Source organism: Dermacentor silvarum, chromosome 7, assembly GCF_013339745.2.
Source record: "Dermacentor silvarum isolate Dsil-2018 chromosome 7, BIME_Dsil_1.4, whole genome shotgun sequence".
Lineage (NCBI taxonomy): Eukaryota > Metazoa > Arthropoda > Arachnida > Ixodida > Ixodidae > Dermacentor > Dermacentor silvarum.
In genome coordinates this window covers 114115195-114119393 of record NC_051160.1, presented here as the reverse complement: position 1 = coordinate 114119393, position 4199 = coordinate 114115195, and positions in this window count along the sequence as shown.

Genomic DNA, 4199 nt, shown 5'->3' with positions numbered 1-4199 from the left:
GCCGGGCGTACCCGGACAGCTAGTATTGCTGCGGGCACGTTGGATAGATTCGCTTGATGCCGATAAAGCTCTCCTGCGCTATATCCCATCTGAGGAGGCTCCCCAGGAGTCTTTCAAGTGGCGATAACCCGCAGTCTAAGGAAAGCCACCTTGAGCTGTTTCCCACGACTCGCGGGTGGCCGGACATGCGAGTGGCCTTAAGACTTTCCAAAAGTTTGCCGCTCCGCTATCTGGCCAGGCATGAAGCGTGACGCTCTTCACTATGCCCGCTCAGCCGCGTTTGCTAATGTGTGAAGCCTCGTTGCGGCAAACCCCCCCGGGCTCATGCAGCCAATCGCACAGCCAGCTACCCTGGCAAGTCGCGGCCTGTGACATTATGGGACCTTTTCCCCAGAAGCCGGCGAGGCTACGTTTTTCTCCTGGCTGTCACAGATCACTTCACGAAATGGTTGAACTTTTTCCCCTTCGAAGTTAACGGCACGCGCATCTGGGACAAGTTGACCGAGGTCTTTTAAACGCTTTGGCTTTCCGGCGGAGCTGATAACGGACAACGCGTCCTACTTCACGGCCAAGATGTTCGTGGATGCGTGTGCTGCCTTTGGCATTAAGCACCGCAAGACAACCACGTATCACCCACAGGCCAACCCGACAGAACGGATTAACCGGAACCTCAAGCCCTTGCTCGCGGCCTTTGCCCAGCACATAGGGATTGGGATGTCTGTCTTAACGAGATAGGCTTCTCCTTGCGGTCCACGGTGAACCGTTCGACTAGGTACACGCCCGCTTTCAACTTCGGGAGAGAGCTGCCAAACCCTATGGACCGCGTTCTGCGGACCGGCAGCGGGCGTGCGCCACGAAAGCCGGCCTATCCGGCTACGCGGCGGAACTGCGCTCACGGATGGACGCGGCCCTTGACCTGGCCCGTTCCACCTGGCAAAAGCGCGAGCTGGACAAAAAGCCCAGTACGACCGGTCACATAGGGACGTGCACTATGGTGTCGGCGATCTCGTCCTCAGACGCAACCATGTCTTGAGTGACGCCGCCAAGGCATCTCTGCCTCCCTGTCGGCCAAATGGTTGGGCCCGTACCGAGTGGAGACCAATGTCCCCTCTGGTATACAAGCTGGCTGACTCCCAAGGGAGACCATCGGCGGTCCAGTTCACGTCTCGACCTCAACCCTTTCGTTGCCCGTAGCAACGACTGGGGAGAGAGGGAGGCGTCAACGAACCGCAGGCAAACCGTGATACGGCTGGCCCCAGGCCACGCCACCGGTAAAACCTCCGGAAACGCACCTATAGGCAGGCTTTCTCCCACCAGCTGGTAGCCGGACTTTATTCCCTACCACGCCGATGAACGGAGAGACACAGCTACGGTGCGAAGGCGCACGTTGAAGTGGTGACAGGCCCTTTTGGCCTAATATACCCTCTCGTGCTCACCCGCCTTATGACGCGCCTAGTCAGCTTTCTCCTCCTAGCAGTAGCTGGACTTCATTCCCTACCATGCCGGTGATGGAGAAACGTAGCTACGGTGCAAGGGCGCACATCGAAGCGGTGACAGGCCCATGTGGCCTAATATACCCTCTTATGTGTTGCCCAAGCCTCAGCCTGGCAAACGCCCCTTTTTGGGCTGTCACCAGGCGGGCAACTACCTTGGCACGCCGGCTATGCCGGGGGCGTTCCTGTCCTTCACCTTGCGTCGTCCAGTCTGCTCCCTGCGCCTGGCTCCACTGTGCCACCAGTCTTGCTGACCACGAAGCCGGCTGTCCCTGGTATTACCATGCCAGCCTGTTGCTGACCTCAAGGCCTGCTGCTCCTGGCCCTTCCGCCATGACTGACTCCTGCCTCTGGGGGCCACGAACCCGTGCCAGCCTTGCCTCCTGCTGCCTAGGCTGCCGCTAATTGTGGCTGGTCCCCAATCAGGCGCTGACTTCTGGCCGAGGAGGGTCACTCACTCCGGCCCGCTGCTGACCTGGCTGTCGGTTATCCCGGCCTGCTGTTCCTGCGCAAATCCGGGGAGCCCAGTGACTTCTGTGTGTGGCTGCTGCGCCAAAATGGCAGCCACGCCTCGCGCGTTCCTGGCTGCTCCAGTTCGGCGGACCTCGAGTGCTGCTGGCTCAACCATGGCGCTGCCCTGCCCCGTCCTGCCTGGGCTGCTGACTCTTCCACCAGGCAGGGAGTCCTTCCTGTGTGCGGAACTTTGGTGGCCAAGGCAACCCCTGGCTTTGTGTCAAGGAAGCGACGTCTTCACCTTTTTGGACTGCTGTGGCCCCTTCTCCCTGTCCTGGTCCTGAGGAAGACGACGACACCCTCTTGGACTTTGCCCCGTTGGCTTAGCCCTCTTTGGCTGAGTCAACCTTGCCACTTGGCCTCGGTCAGCCACTTTGGAGGCTGGCCTCGGTCTTTAGGAGGGGGGAATGCGGGGATCGAGGTGCCTTCCCGCGCCTCGTCCCCCAGCTCGCGCGTGGCGCTTAGCTCGATCCCCGGAACCGCCGCCGTAACGGCAACATGGCGGACACGCTGGCGCGCCGGACTACTTTCCCGCGCAAACCGTGCTTCTCCCCCCGGGATTGGACTCGCCCCGCGAGAACACGTCAACCGGGACGCGCCCTGATTGGCCTCCCGCGCGGCGGCCCCCGGGCAGGACCCTCTCCACCCGAGCTCTCGTCCGCTGAGCGCTTCCCCTCGCCGCGAGAGAGGCTCACAGGCTCGCACGAGGTGGTACATGAGGCCTTTGTTCTCGCGACTCCTCGTTATCGCGCTTGGCGGACCGCTACCCCGTTTAGCCCTAGCGCAGCGGCGCGCGCACTCGATCAGTCTTGCGGCGAGCCTTGGCCCGTAAGCGCCGTGACTGTAGCACTGAGCTGTACCTTGGGTGAATAACCCGTGTTTGTTGGCGATCTGACTCCGGAGCCTTCTCTGCGCCGTGTCGGAGAGTCGACGAACCCTGCCGTAGCGCCTTTGTGCGTTGCGGAGTGGAGAGCGTCGTGCCCTTTCCTGACCGTCGCTCGTAGGTAGCCTTGTGCAAACCCATCTCCCACACTACATGGATGACTTCAGGTCTTGCCGGCGCCGCTGTGATTGCGAAATACCGTCTGGCACGACCTCATAGTCCAGTGCGCCAATACGTCGGATGATCTTATATGGTCCGAAATAGCGACGTAAGAGTTTCTCGCTAGTCCTCGTCGGCGTAACGGAGTCCAGACCGCAAACACGGTCTCCGGGGCATGGTACTCGACGTAGCGTCGTCAAGATTGTAGTGTCGGCTGTCGGTTCTCTGCTGGTTCTGATGCGCAGGCGGGCGAGCGTCGACTTTCTTCGGCACGCTGCAAATAGGTGGCAACGTCGATATTTTCTTCGTCGGAGACATCCGGTAGGCATGGCGGCAAGCGTCGTTGCAGGTTTCCTTCTGTAGACCAGGTTGAACGGCGCCATGGTCGTCGTTTCTTGCATGGCCGTGTTGTATGCCAAGGTCACGTACGGAAGGATGGCATCCCATGTCTTGTGTGCGACGTCGACGTACATTGCCAGCATGTCGGCGATGGTCTTATTTAGGCGCTCGGTGAGGCCAGTCGTCTGCGGGTGGTAGACGTTGGTCCGGCGTGGCTTGTCTGGCTGTAGCGCAGGATGCTGAGTTAGTTCAGCCGTGAAGGCCGTACCTCTGTCGGTGATGAGGACTTTTGGGGCACCGTGACGCAGGAGGATGTTCTCAACGAAGAATCGGGCTACTCTCGGTAGCACTGCCTTTGGGTAAGGCTTTTGTTTCGGGCGTAGCGGGTGAGGTAGTCCGTAGCTACGACGATCCATTTATTCCCGGACGTCGACGTCGGAAAAGGCCCAATAAGTCCATCCCGATCTGCTGGAACGGTCGGCGAGGTGGCTCAATCGGCTGTAGAAGTACGGCTGGCGTTGTCGGCGGTGTATTGCGTCGCTGACAGTCTTTAAAGGGACACTAAAGGCAAATAATAAGTCGACGTGGACTGTTTAAATACCTTTCCAGAAACCTGAAACGCTTGTCTCGTGCAAAGAAAAGACTTAGTTTACGAGGAAAATTGGATCTGAAGGGTCCAAATACTTTATTGCAATTCAAATCACCCGCCATGCCAATCGAGGAGTGGTGACATTGATACGCCATTTTGTGCCGTTGGTGAGTCCAACAGCGCCCGACAGATGCGGTACGGTGCGCGCTGCAGCTGATTTTGG